General features: G+C 35.6%; 1 long non-coding RNA gene across 1 annotated transcript; it reads right to left on the bottom strand.

The window, feature by feature from the left end:
- Positions 1–9,968: 9,968 nt before the first annotated feature.
- Positions 9,969–14,328, bottom strand: LOC128312066 (uncharacterized). Its single transcript, XR_008290861.1, has 3 exons — positions 14,194–14,328; positions 13,359–13,465; positions 9,969–10,046 (listed from the first exon to the last, which is right to left on the bottom strand). It is a non-coding gene; the product is annotated as an uncharacterized LOC128312066 (long non-coding RNA).
- Positions 14,329–14,644: the final 316 nt, after the last annotated feature.

Genomic DNA, 14,644 nt, shown 5'->3' with positions numbered 1-14,644 from the left:
TCTTCCATAAATATTGATAAAAAGCTTTAGCATTCATATTGAACAGGTAATCTTAACTTCTTCCATTTGCTATAAATACAATTCAGATACACATATAAAGAAGAGCAAAAATGGGAGTATATTACTGTGTTTGTCTGACTTACAGTTAAAATTGTAGAAAAAAGAAGTATGATCTTTATGCCTGTCTGTATGCATGCTTATGCATGTATGATATATATATATATATATATATATATATATATATATATATATATATATGTAAACTTTTTCTACTTCTGAATGGTATTACCAAATTAAGTTATAAAATCCTTTAAAGGAATAGAGTTCTGTTCAAATTAGCTTAGAGATAAATGAGCTCTGATATTAATTAAATATTGCTAAAACTCTCAGAAACATAGAATCTAACTCAAATACTTTTAAAGTTCATGTAACTTGAAAAAATCTTTGGCAAATAGGATTAGTTTAGTATTGTTGGTTTAATTAAAACAGCTATGTCTTCTGAGTTATCTCCTAGTATTAAGTATCATATAAATGTGAATTTTGTAACTAGGTTTTTTAGGTTCTTTGCTTTTGTGATACTTACCTAAAGTGCATGTTCCACAAAAAATAGTTAACAAGGAAATAACTTGAACTGATGACTACCTTTGTTTAATAGTATGTGTGTGTGGGCCACCTGGGTGACTCACTGGGTTAAGTGTCCAACTTTGGCTCAGGTCCCAACTCATGGTTCATGGGTTCAAGCCCTGTGTCTGGCTCTGTACTGACAGCGAGAATCTGCTTGGGATTCTCTCCCTTTCTCTCTCTCCCAGTCTCTCTCTCTCTCTCGGTCCCTCCCCCGCTAGCACTTTCTCTCTCTCAAAATAAATAAATAAACTTAAAATATATATATATATATATATATATATATATATATATATATATATATATATATATTTTGGTAACTTGAAACATCTACTAACTTAAATTCAACAACAAATATTCACTAAATATTTAGATAATTTCTAAGCAACAAATTGCTGAAACACTGCTAAGTAGACATTTAAGTTTAATGCTTCTTATTTTTGTATTTTTAAAATTTTGTCTTTATTTTCTTCAAAGAGAGAGAGAGACTGCATGTGTACACACAAGCAGGGGAAGGGCAGAGGGAAAGAGAGAATCTTAAGCAGGCTCCATGCTCAGTGCAGAGCCCAGTGCAGGGCTGATCCAGTGACCCTAGGATCATAACCTGAGCCAAAATCAAGAGCCTGATGCTCAATGAACTCAGTCACCCAGGAGACCCTATTTTTATATGATATAGAGTAGCTGAATGTATTTGGTTGGGTTAATAACAATGATCCTTTGCCACTGTGAAAAACTGTACCATGGGGAAGCAAATACCTACAAAAATTGTGAGATGGCTATATTCATAAAATTACTAGTTTGCTATGGAATCCCAGTGTGTGACAGACATTGCACAATTATCTACTTTCTAAAGTTCACTGTAAAGAAAAAAAAAGTTACTAATCGTTTGTTCCAGAATGAGAAAGAGGAAAATATAGGATAAGGTTTTTGGGAAAAATATCTTAGAAAAGTAATCTTCCCTCATGTAGTCACAGTCATGTACCTGGCTAAGAATGGGTGGATTTATGTATAAGGCTTAAAGATGAGTTCAATAACATGGTGATATAAAACTAGAGTTCTTTTTCTCTCAGTTAAAAGAACAAAGGTTTCTTGTACTCTTGGCCTGTTCTTAATAGATTAAAAAGGTTTTTCTTCACCTTTTAAGTAAACTGCCTAGAATCCAACATTTTGTGTCTTATCCAAATCATTTCCTGTACTATACGTTAATCTTTATATGTCCTCAAATATTTAAGAGAAACTAAGGATTGATTCATAGTAATCTATGATCCTATTTAATCAAGTGTTCAAACCTTTTGACATGTTTGACAACTTCCCCAAATCAAATTCTAAATTAAGTCTTCTTGTTCTCAAACTGACCTTGAAATTTCCCAGAGGATTCTTGGAAAATCTCAAAAGGATTTGTTCTGTCACATTGTAAAAAGGATATGCTAAACTAATTCACTTATCTGATATATTGAATTACATAAAAAGACATTGTCAAATAAGAAAAACTGTCTTAACCTTCACCAGGTTATATTTATATGGGTAAATAGTATTAATGTAAGTATTTTAGAAATCAGATCAACTTCATAGAAATTTGTCAATACCCTCATTGTCCATGATAGGTCTTGTATAATATTGTAAGTCACAATTCTAGTTATTAGTTTTAAATGTTTGTGCTATAGAGAAGCGCCCAGGTGGCTCAGTTGGTTGAGCACCTCACTCTTGATTTAGGCTCAGGTCATGATCCCAGGGTTGTGGGATCAAGCCCTGTGTCAGGCTCTACCCTGAGTATGGAGCCTGCTTGAGATTCTCTCTCTCCCTCTGCCCCTCTCCCCTGCTTGCATACACTCTCTCTAAAAATAAATAAATACATAAATAAATACACAATCAGAGTTCTTTGTCAAATGAACTTTCAGATCTTTTACCATGCTCTTGTCACCACAGATAGTTTTTCTTTTACTCTAATTCTTCCTTGACTGCATTTGTCATCAGTTACAGGCCAGAATGCTTCATCTTCAACAAAAAATGACTGTCTTAGAGAATATGGAAAGGATTATGACAAGGGTTTGGGGGTATAGGCTTCTGATAGCATTGCTTAAATAACTTTAAGAGCTACCACTCTACTGAGTAAAGATTTCCAGAAGTCTAGTGGAGAAGCTAATGAATTCATAAAACTGCTAACCCATGATCAAGCAGAACACAAGTAAATTACATTGGACTGAATGGACTAGTAAATAATAATTACAATTTTTGCTTGTAACATGACGAGCTCTTTAATGTTCTAAATTATTTATATCAGGAACTCTTTTCCCCTTTCTCTCAAGCTGTCTATAACTCAGATGTGTCAGTAGATATACTTTTGTAAACAAAAATGAAGCATTTATCTTTCTTCCTACCTGATCCCTCCAGAATTGGGGAACTATTGTGGAGTATGCTTATTTTCATGGCAATATAATTGTTTACAGAGGTTATATAATAATCTATTCTTGTAACAGAACATAATTGGAAACATCAGTTATGTACACCAGGCTCTGACTGGAATGTCATATTTGAAAATGATGCATAGAATCAAGTATGACCAGATGGTTTCAAGGAACTAAGGTTGACTTCATGGAGCCAAAGCTTACAAAGCTCTCTTGGAACAACTGGCCTGGTATTTGGCTTATATGTTTCCAAGCCTCATGAATGAGTAAGGAAGGTTACTTCCTGGATGGCCTAGCACCTTCAAGATAGACCTCAAGAAGAGAGAAATTCCTCCAAATCTGTAAGTGATGAAGGAAATGTCTTATGGCAAGTCTTTGGCTTGGTGTCCCAAGGCTCAAGAAGCTTTAAAAAGTCTAATTTGAAAAAAGTTCCAGCAAAGCAAACTCATAAAGCTCTATGTGATCAATTACTATTCTTGTTATGCTTATGTAAATAATAAGACCAAATCTAGTAAGACCACACTTATTTTTTTTTTACTTATTTTGTGATGGAAAATCAAAAGTGGGGTGACTTCAGAGAAAAAAGTTATGTTTCAATGAAGAACTTTATACATCCTTGCAGGTTATTAGATTATAATCTTGTTATCTGTCTTTGAGCTATTTTTCATCTCTAGGTAAACTCCTTTTACTTTCTACTTTTTTATCTACCTGTAAACTGGTCTGGATCCTGCTTTTTTTAATGCATTTGTTAGCAATTAACATTTCCAACTTTTTGCCCATCCTCATGACTTGGCATTCTTAAGAACTAAAATTGCCCTTTTTTTTTAAATTCTGAGAGCTGAAGCTGGATTACTTGATATAAGTTCAAAATATCAACACAACATAACATGTGTGGGCAACCATTATGCCTGCTGCCATGTGGGACAGTCAGAAAGTTCACTGTGAAACCCAAAGGCATAATCAAATGTATTTATGCTGCAAACCAGGAAATACATGGGATTACCACTGCTGTCCTCACTCAAGTATCTAAAGATACTTCCAGCCGAACGTCCAGAAATCTTCCCAACTGACAGCCCTATAGACTGAGATACTAGTCACTGTATTTCTTTCACTTTCATAGAAACTTCTCTCATTAAATGCCTGACTCTACACCATTTAGCAAATAACTTCTAATGCAAAGTTCCAGTAGATGATTAAGCTGATCTTTAATGAAACAATGACTGAATGAGAAATGGATTTATAGCCAAAGAAAAGAATGCCTCTCCTTTACTTAACTAGAGGAGAGACTGACAAGACACTCTCCCTGACCTAACTTCAGTCAGGCCTCTAAGCCTTGACCTTGGCATCTGTTCTTGTGGAGCCTGTATCACCTAAATTTAGCATGAATTCTGCTAATTCAGCTTAACCAGAATCTTCCACCCAACTCCTCATCTCCTAGGTGATAACTGATCATTCTGGCCTGATGTTAGCAAGAATTCTTTTAGACTTGTTTAACCAGGTGATACATATATCACCTTAGCAATAAGAAAATACATATATAATTAAAATGCCAAGAGTAATATAAGTGTTAATTAGTTGAATTCAAGCTAATTTATTTAGATCTAGAAAGCTAAATATGATTTTATTTAAGGCATAGATTGCAATATAAATATAAATGTGGAGATAAAAATGAAATGATATATTCAGGTGGAAGTTAAAGGAGTAATCTAGCTGATTCTGTAGCTTTTGTAATAGACAGAATCCTGTGAGTACTAATAAGAGTTAAGATGTATTGAGCACACTGTTCTAAGTGTTCTGCAATTATTATGTCTTTTAACCCTCACAAGCACTTTATACAGTAGGGACTATTATCCCCATTTTAGATATAGATTTAAAAATAAAACTCAAAAGGGAAAATTAACAAAGTTTATCAACCAAGTGTATTCTGTAAGATGAGGTTGGGCAGAAGTCTAGGAATGAAAGAGAAACCGTGCTTTTAGAAGGCAAGTACTCAATGCAGAGGTAATACATTCTAATATAATTATAATTTCCACAGTCAAATAACTCCTATCGAAATATCTCATTACTAGCTTATCTAGCTTGCTGTAAGCCAGCTCACTCAACAAAATAAAAAGTCTTCATTTGGTGCTTTCTATCTCCTTATTTAATTCTCATTTCATGTCAACATATTTCCCTGTGGCCCTAGAGGTGGTAGCGGTTCCTTTGTCACCACCATCAGGGTATTGCAGTATTTCCTAGTTTTCCTCCACCTTAAGAATAGTTTTGTAAATAGTCCCTCCCTAACCTGAGGTTTGGGGGCAGGATAATGGCTAAGGGGTAGTGGTAGAGCCTATATCCTGAGCCTTACGGCTCTCTTCTACAGTGTGCCGGGAAATTTCCAAATTGTTACGTTAACTACAAGTCATATGGAGTCCAGCCAGACCTTAATTAACTAACAAAGTAGACTAATTCCTTCTATCCCAGGTGTTTAAGACAACCCATTAAATCCAAAATCCTGGATAAGATAGGTCCATGGCAAGAAATATGGCCCATTGAGTCCTGTGTTTTGCCCAACTTGCTCTATTACCCTTATTATACACTCCACTTAAGTACCTCAGACTGCTGCAGCAATAGATTTGTGAGGCAAAGGGGCTGTCTTCACCTATAGGTCTTTACCTCTCATACTGGTTGTGCCAGGATGAATATCACAGGCTTACAGGCAATAAGAATGGTGTTGGTAGATTCAGAGGAAAATGAACTTGGACTTTTAGAGTAACTTCTCCAGATGAAGTTACAGAAAGGCTTTTAAAGCAGAAGTGGATGGATGTCTGCCTCCATTGGTAAGACGTTTAGGGAAATGTGTAAGTTCAATATTCTTAGCTTTATCTATATCTACCCAAATTTCCTCATCCCATGTTCTAAGGTGCTATCCCTTTGCTACAGTGTCCTTACTTTAGCATAGGAGATTTGGAGTGGGGAGTGTGGGGCATTTAATTGGCAATCAACTCTATCTCTTACTCTCAGATTAATCCTGACATTCCCAGCTATTACAGGAGACCAAGATCTCCTTTAAAAATTTCATGGAGGCTCCTAATTGTATATCCATAACTTTTAATTTCACTTTTCCCTTGGGATACACTTTAGTACCTTCCTAAGTAGCTGGGTGACACTATAAACTTAATAAACAATATTTTTAACATAAAAACTAAGTACCATAGTTACTTGCTCTCATAATAATACCTTGACCTCAACTTGCTACATTGCTACCAGTGTTGGTCATTTGATTGATCATGATTATATTGCAAATCATAGACAGTCTATGTCTACTATTACCACTCTAGCCAATATGTTACATTTCCTCATCCAGGTAGTTATCTCTGAACTCCTTTAATATACGACCATCCTAATCCAAAAATTCTATTTGGAGGGTTTCCTTCCTGGGCCCACATTCAGTATCAGTAACTATATCAAATGAGTCGAATCATAAGTCAGATAGTGCTCCCTGAAATTTAAAAGATTCTAGGATTTGCTAAAATATGAACAGTAAATAGGGAAATCACAGAGAAAAATATAGCACATGAAGGCTAGAACCTGTACAGCTGCAAAAAATCCCTATACCCAAAGAATTTAGGACCAGGGAGAGTATCTAAATGCAGAAAGAAGGAAGTGATGTAGAGGAACATCCTGATAAAAGCAGTGACATTCATACAAGAAGCACTAAAAGCACTGAAAGCCTGATATAATCTCAATGAGTAGGAGCAGAAATAATAAATACCCATAACTGTTCTACTTTCTCCCTCTCTTCTCATGCTGAGTCTCCCCACTGGCTAAACCAAAGAGAAATAGAGAGAAAGGGAGCTCAGGGCACAGATCAAGGTGAAAAGGGTAGAAGCCAATGTTAAGAGGCTAATAATATATGTGATGATAAAGAAAAACCAGAGCTAGACAGTAGTTAAAGTAGTACAAACAGGTTTCATTCACGACCTATTACAGTAGGGAAAGGAGACCTTTATATAAAACTGGGCTCAGTTCCAAATACACCTTGGACAAGTGAGGATTTATAGCCAAGAACTCAGTGAGGGTCAGTGAATGGAAAATTACCAAGAGGAAACCTCAGGGGGTAAGGAGGGATTCTGGCTAAACCAACTTGACAAGATTCTTGCTGAAAGCAGACCAGGATGATCTGATACCACATGGTGGGTGAAGACATACATCAGATATCAAGGGTTCTCCAATACCCAGAATGAGGGTTCTCCCTCAACAAGGTTTTGCCTGAAACTGGGCTATGCAGGTCTGGCAAGGACAAGATCTAGCTCAGAATGGAGTTCAGAGGAGCCTGACTGAAGTTTGGTCAAGGAGTCTTTTCCATGATGTCGCTTTCACTAATATCTTTATTCAGATATCTAACTGGTTTTTTAAGCTTAGTAGATCCAACACTAAAATCTGTTCCTCCTCAAGTTCTCCTTCTAAGTCAGTAAAACAAAACAAATAAACAAAAAACAACAACAAAAAATGAACTTGGTTTCATCTTTGACTCTTCAACCTCTATCACATTAGAGTAAATTATGTTGATTATACTGTCTGAATGAAATACCCAAAAGAAAAAATGCTGACTCTGACCACTTACTAAGTTTTCTACTATTACCATTCTAGCCAAAGTTACCACTGACATAGCTTTCTTAATATTCTCCCTGCTTACAGTATTAAATACTTGTAGAATATTTTATAATCACTATGATCTTTTAAATATATGAGTCCAATGTCATTTCATCATTTCTATTCTTAAAATCCTATAAAGACTTCCATCACATGTAATATAAAATCCAAAGTCCTTATTATGGCCTATAAGGCTCTAAACATCTAAAATACGACTATCTTTATGTCCTGATGTCCTAATTCTTTAGTTTCATGAATTTTGCTTTAGTCACACTGGCCTTCTTCCTTTTCCTTGACCACTAGCAGACTGACTTCTGCCTCTGGGTCCTTGCTAATTGCTCTATATGGAATTCTCCTTTCCCAATTATTCGGAGGCTCACTAAACTCATTCAAACATTTGCTGGAATACTGTCCTCTCAGATACCCATGCATAATCAATGTATATAATATATAGTTGCATATGTTATAATTCTATATGTGTGCATTTACATAAATTATGTATGTTAATATATAATAATTATTACATAACATATATAGTTAGTAAGATAGTGTGATGTGGCCAATTGATCTGAACAATAATTCTCTAACTTTTATTAAGATTTAATTAAGTTAGAGACCCCTGGGTGGCTGTGTCGGTTAAGCGTCTGATTTCAGCTCAGATCATGCTCTCACTGCTCCTGAGTTCAAGCCCCATGTCGGGCTCTGTGCTGACAGCTCTCAGCTGGCAGCCTAGAGCCTGCTTCAGATTCTGTCTCTGTCTCTCTGCCCCTCCCCAACTCAAGCTCTGTCTGTCTCTCTCTCGAATATAAATAAGCATAAAAAAAATTTTTTAAGATTTAACTAAGTTAGAAAAGAGTTTTATAAAATCATTTTAATTAGATATAAATATAAAGCACGTTCTTCTCATATAGCAAATTTAAAAATAATTAGGATAAGTGAAGGAGTCTGTGGATTATAATACTGACATCTTGGAAAGAATTTAACAGATGTATTTAAATTATATTCTTATTAATTGTCCTTTAATAATTCATCCCTAGTTTTGAGTCGAAAACTCAGACGTTTTTAGTTTTCTGAAGCACTAGGTTTTTTCAGTAGCTAAAATTTACATTGGAACTGAGGCAGAGATAGAGCTGTTGGCTTAAATTATGTCCATTTTTTTTAAGTTTATTTATTTTGAGAGAGACAGAGACAACACAAGCAGGGGAGGGTCAGAGAGACAAGAGAGGGAGAATCCCAAGCAGGCTCCGTGCTGTCATTGCAGAGACCTATGCAGGGCTTGAGCCCATGAAACTGTGAGATCATAACCTGAGCTAAAACCAAAAGTTGGAGGCTTAACCAACTGAGCCACCCAGGCGCCCCAAATTATGTCCATTCTTTTTCTTTGGCCAAATGTTTCACATAACTTCTTAAAGTAGTATGAGGCTATTACAGAGACAACATGCTTTATTCACTCACATTTCTTATTCAAGAGTCTATAGTTTGTTTTGACTCTAAATGTAGAAGAAAATAAACAAGAGGAAATATACATGACAAAATATAATAACAATTATGCATAACTTTATTTAAACCAGTAAATATTTTGACTTAACTTTCTAGACTTTTTAAAAATATTTGTACTCCCAATTACTGTGAACTTTGACTCTACACATTTTATCACAAAATATGTAACACTTACAAGTGTCTTATCTAAAACTTAATATTTGTCTAAGATTTAAAACATGTCATTTCAAACTGCTTTGGAAATGAAAACTTTCAGAAACTCTTCTATGAAAGGCTTGTATTCCCTTTTTAAAAAAGAGGGGGAATATAAAATCATATTTAATCAAGTTTTTTTTTCTTTTAGCAGAAACTTAAAATTGGTTTCCTCATAGTTACAAACTTATCTCTCTTAGGCAGTGACTATTAGGGAAGATAATGGCTCTTCTTCTCATGGGGTTAAATTTATTTCCAAATTGAGAAACTAGGTGGAATTATGATACTATTGCTACCATCTAAATGAAGATGATGTAGATGCTGAATTACAGTTTACCTCTGAGGCAGCAATTAGAAACTAACAGATTCAAATAAAAAGCGAATAGAGGCTCTGTAGTTTTCATAGATGCCCATGTCTTTCTATTGTTCTAATTATGGAACAGCAAATACCAAGTAAAACTTAGTGTAGCCGGGTGGTGGCGTGACTCAGCCTTGACTAGTAATACGAAGGAGGCATTCAGCTTGGGTACTTTTTTCATCACACTGTGGGCTATCTAGTGCTCTGTCTCACAACGTCTTTTTGTAAGAGTAAAATAAAGGCAGTGGTACTCACAGTTCCTGTTATCTCTAATTCCATCAGCATTCATAGTATTTGCTTGGTTCCTTATTAGTATGAAAAATCAGGCCTCCATACTATTTACAAAGAAAATAATAGAAATGTAGACAGGTGTATTCATAAAGAGGCTGATTTAGGAAAAATACATAATGGCAGCTAATGAAATTAAAATAGAAAAGGATGTCCTTATCCTGTTCCTTTATAGTGCTTTGCAAATAAGACTGTAGAGTTGAAAGTCCCATTAACTACGTAAAAAACAACTTTTTTGATGTAAACATTTTATCCACTTGTTATCTCACTTCCTGTTACTTTCTTTTGCAGATTAAACAGATAATATTTCTCTCCAAATAATGTATTTACAGTTTTTATTTCTTTTCCAACCTGAAAGACATTTAAGAAAAAAACTTGCAAACTCTAATTTTTGATGCTTAGAACATGTATAACAAACAATATATATGAATCTACTCTGTGCAATAATATTCTCCAGGTTTTATTTAAAAATCATTGCACTTGCCAAAAAATCATTTGTCTAAAGTATTAACAGATTATAATTTTGAGTCAATAATGTTAATAATCTGAGTCACTGGTTTTGAAAAGAATGAAGATTACTAATTTATTGACCCAGTGTTATACACACAACAATATAATAAAATAGTGTCTGTTTAAACAGCCTACCATCTTCCCAACTAGCCATCTAAAAGTCCTTTATTTTAGCCTGTTCATTACTCATATACTAACAACTGTGTATACGATGGGGCATGAATATATATATCTCAGCAAGATTTTTGAGTTCAAAATAATAGTAATCAAATGATAGTCATCAGATTATTTGTTGTAAAAATCTATCACTAGGAAAAATTTGTCTCTGCACTGTTCCACCTTCAGTGGTTTCCCAAATAAAAACTTATTGCCAGAAATTATGTACTTTTTGTAGGCCGGTGTATATGCTGAATAAACCATGTCTTCTATAGCTGTTGTCTTCTGTATTATTTTAGGATGTACCATGTTTTTTATAAATATCTAAAATATGTAAATTTCTTCTCTGAATGTGTGATTAGTTCCTTTCTAGCCAAAGGAGACTTCCCCCATGATCAAATTCAATCATTTTTCTATGTTTTGGAATTCTGCCTGAAAATGCTTATTTTTATTTATGAAAAATGTGCCAGAAGATCTGCAAGAGCAATTTTGTAACACTTATAAGCATATTTTTTCCAATTTAAAATTGAGCTTACAGCTAGAAGTAGCAGAACAAATGTAAAAAATATCATTATGAATTTGTAAATGCTGTGAATTCAATAGCATGGTTAGAAAATGAATGGCAATACTTTGGCGATATTGTATTTTAATATCACACTAAGAGTGGACAGAATGTGTTTGTTAAGTAAAAACTGAAATATATCTGGAATATGTCCTTCCAAACGTTGTTCACTGAGCACACAAGAGTTTATATTGAAAAATATTGGAAACTGAGGCTGAATAAACTGCATACATTGAGATGATCCTACAGATTTTTATTTTTAATTTTTTTTTAAAAATTTTTTAACGTTTTTTATTTTATTTTTGAGACAGAGAGAGACAGAGTATGAACAGGGGAGGGGCAGAGAGAGAGGGAGACACAGAATCTGAAACAGGCTCCAGGCTCTGAGCTGTCAGCACAAAGCTCGACGCGGGGCTCGAACTCACAGACCGTGAGATCATGACCTGAGCCAAAGTCAGACGCTTAACCGACTGAGCCACCCAGGCGCCCCTATTTTTAATTTTTAATACAGTGTGACAGTCATTGATTTATTGTCCCTCAGCTATAAATTCATCCTTTTTGCCTGCTCTGTGAAAATGAATCTGATGCCCCTAAATATTTTCCTGTTAGCACCTGACACTGAAGCTTTATCAGTAGAAGAAAGTGGAGAGAAACTAGAGTGGAGTCTGTTTCTTGTTACTGTTGGGCTCCTCTGGCACGCTCCTGCAGTGTGCTGGGCTTTCGCGAACACCAGGCTCCTGTAGTGCTCACGGATTCTCCACTGCCTGGCTTCGGCTATGTGTGGAGGGCAACAGCTTCTAGAGACCAGCAGTTTCTTTGACACCTTTTCCAAACATTTCTGTAGCAAAGTGCCCCTTGTGAGACACTCCCCCAAGAAAAGCTTTCATTAGCACTCTAGAGAGCAAATTTCTGGCAAGTTTACTGCAGTGACTTCTCTTTTAGTGAGCCACAATTCTGCCTCTCCATAGGTCTTGATATAAGACCCATGTGTGTGTTTTGAGAGGAGAGTGCTATCTCTTGAGTGCTCTGTCTCAGCCCGAGGCAGGATACCTGTTCTATTATTTGTTATTCCTATAGTCAGTGAACTTACTAGAGATTCTGGAGTAAATATGTTTGCTTGTGTAGCTAGATGTCACTCTTTCAGCTAACTTGGTTGGCTGATTGAAATTTGGACTCAGGAGTAGTTAATGAGACTGAATTGTCAGAGCAGTCCTAGCATACTGTAGAGAATGAAGTGCAAAGACTTAGGGATGTAGGAAAGCTGAACTGAATTTAACATCTAATATTCAATTATGGATGTGATATAGTTTTTGGAGCAAATCAATTCAGCCATTGTTTTAGTTTCTTCATTCTGCTTTAACAAATTACCAAAAACTTAACGAATAAAAACAACAAAAATGCTTCATCTTACTGTTCCTGGGATCAGACATCCAAAATCAGTCTCAATGGGCTAAAATCAAGGTGTCTGCAAGTCTACGTTCTTTCTAGAGGCTCCAGGCAACAATCTTTTCCTTTTCTTTTCCAGCTTCTAGAGGCCATCTGTATTCCTTGGCTTGTGGCCACTTTCTCTATCATCAAAGCTGACTGATTTGGCTTCCTAACTGACTTTGGCTTCTGGTATCACATCTCTCTCTGATTCTGATCCTTCTTTCACCCTCTTATAAAAACCCTGTGACTACATTAAGCCCATGTGAATAATTGAGAATAATTTTCTCATCCCAAGATACTTAACTTAATCACATTTACTATGCCCCTTTTGTAAAGTAACATTTTCATAAGCTTCAGGATTAAGATTTGGGCATCCCTGAGGTACTATTATTTACTTTACCACAATTTCTGACACTTGGTATGCAACTATTGACCCAGCTAATCCCTTTTTATCTTTACCAAGTTGCAGGGATTGCCAGGAGCAGTTTGCATTTACCTGCAGGGCCACTGGTGTAGTTCTAGAAGATTGATTCAGGGCTGTGTTAATTCTACTTGCCATAATGCAGTCTATAGATTTTGATCATCTTGACAATCCACAAACACCTAAGTGGTCCACTATCCTAATGACATTATGCTGATTGGATCTGATGACCAGGAAGTAGCAGGTGCATTATGCAAAGAAGAGGATAGAAGATATACTCACAGATTTCATGAACCTGTCTCTGTAGGGTAGTTTCTTGTATCAACAGTCTAGAGCATGTCAAGAAATCCCCTCCAAAGAGAACAAGTTGCTGCAACTTTCACTGTGTACTATGAGAAAAGAGGCACAATACTTGGCAGGCCATTTTGGATTTTTGTGTAACATATACTGTGTTAATCTGACTCATCTAGAGTTACCCATAAGGTTTCCAGTTATAAGTAGGTACAAGAACAAGAGAAGACTCCTTATCACATTCAGGCATCAGTATAAGCCATTCTACCTCTTGGGCTTCATCATGTAATAGATTTAATAATACTTGCATATAAGTATGTTGTATGGGCCTCCAGCAAACCAAAAGTAGGAAAATTGCAGGCAAGACCTTTAGGATTTTGGAAGAAAACCTATTCTTTTCATTGAAAGATAACTAGTTTCCTTTTGAGAAATAGATACAGACTTTCTACTAGTCTTGTTAGAGACGGAAAGCCTAACCGTGGAACCTCAAGTGACCAAGACATCTAAGACTCATGTCATTTCACACAGCATTGAGTATGACCAAGTAACTCATTTCAAATCAAAGAAAGTACAGCAATGGGCTCATATTTGTGCATTTAATTGATTTTACCATATACCCAATCAATTGAAGAAGCTAGCCTAAGTGAAAGGCACAATGATATATTGAAGACTCATTTTGTTACCAGTTGGGAGACAACCGCTTAAAAGAACAAAATTCTATTTACAGGACTCAGCATATGCTTTTAATTAGAATTCTGTAAGATGTGTAAGTGTGAGTGGAGTCTGTCATATTATACCTATAACTCACTTACCTATAACTTCTTACCTGGTAACTTTGAGCTGTTTCTTTGGAGACATTAATTATCAAGATGGGATGATTCTAACAAAAGGCACACAACAATGGTTCCACTAAACTGAAAGATGAGATCACCTCCTGGACATGTAAGGATCTTTCTGCAACTAAGCTAACATGAAAAGGGGGTATTAATTTGCTGGCCTGCACAATTGACCCTGTCTGCTAAGTGAAAATATGTTCTACACAATAAACACAAGGCAGCCTACATCTGTATTCCAGGGGATTCTCTATGGTACTTCCCAATACGTCCATGTCCAATGGTAAAAGTTTATGGAAAACTATAGCAATCAAAAAAAATCAGAACATTGAGGGCTTGGGCCTTTCACAGATATAGAACGCCAAACAGCAAATATTCGTCCAGAAGACAGAGGAAATACTGAAAGAGTAGTTGAAGAAAAGAGACATAGTTGTCAATTAGGAC

Source organism: Acinonyx jubatus, chromosome C1 (genome assembly GCF_027475565.1).
Source record: "Acinonyx jubatus isolate Ajub_Pintada_27869175 chromosome C1, VMU_Ajub_asm_v1.0, whole genome shotgun sequence".
Lineage (NCBI taxonomy): Eukaryota > Metazoa > Chordata > Mammalia > Carnivora > Felidae > Acinonyx > Acinonyx jubatus.
This window is presented reverse-complemented; position numbering and strand designations above follow the sequence as displayed.